This window comes from Anneissia japonica, unplaced genomic scaffold, assembly GCF_011630105.1.
Source record: "Anneissia japonica isolate Jap-2015-1 unplaced genomic scaffold, ASM1163010v1 scaffold287110_len743_cov250_single, whole genome shotgun sequence".
Classification (NCBI taxonomy): Eukaryota; Metazoa; Echinodermata; class Crinoidea; order Comatulida; family Comatulidae; genus Anneissia; species Anneissia japonica.
Genome location: NW_022753332.1, coordinates 1 through 743, shown reverse-complemented (window position 1 = coordinate 743; position 743 = coordinate 1). Strand labels below are relative to the sequence as shown.

Below are 743 nucleotides of genomic sequence, written 5' to 3'. Positions count from 1 at the left end.
TTTCATTTATTTTCTACACATGGATCATACAGATAAAATAAAAATTTAATTAAAGTGGGGTTCAGTAATTATTAGGAAACTTTGCTTTATATAATATTCTTCCAAAAATTATTAAGAAACTTTTTTATGTCAAAGATTTAATGTCCAACATTATTATTACAATAACACACCTATATGCAAAATTACTTTTGCCGTTCCTGGAACAGCGCTAGGTTTGGGTTTGGGCGCTGTTGCATAATCAGGCCCAAAGTTTACGCATACACGGAAGTTAATACGGTGACCTAGCTGGGCTTTTAGTAGATTGGTAGAATGTAAATTTACAAATCCTTTTTTGGAACTACAGGTTTACTGTAGTAAATATTACATATATAGTTCACTTATATTTCATTTTAATTATATGTGAAGTTTTAAATTCGGATAATATTTCATTATATCTACAGAAATCAACATTTTCTACAACATTCGTGCATCATCCGGCCGGTTGCAAAGTCATCGACGTAGGTAATCGACCGACCACCACTAACAAACGAGCGAATAGTTTGTGATAAGATGGCGGCTACACGAAGATTAAAAAAGGTTTGGAATTTATTTTTCGACATTATCCATCAAGTCATTCCTTAACAATAATTTCGCTTTTTATTCTAGAACCCAATGCTATTTTGTGAGAGTTACTATCATTGTCAGCCTAGCCTAGGCTTATATTGAATTATTCAGCTAAATTCTTGCTTCCTACTAGGGCCTAG

The 743-nt window shown here is 32.8% G+C and overlaps 1 long non-coding RNA gene across 1 annotated transcript; it reads left to right on the top strand.

Moving 5' to 3' along the window:
• The first annotated feature begins 197 nt into the window (after positions 1–197).
• LOC117122823 lies at positions 198–588 on the top strand. Its single transcript, XR_004447753.1, has 2 exons — positions 198–311; positions 441–588. It is a non-coding gene; the product is annotated as an uncharacterized LOC117122823 (long non-coding RNA).
• The last annotated feature ends 155 nt before the right edge of the window (positions 589–743 follow it).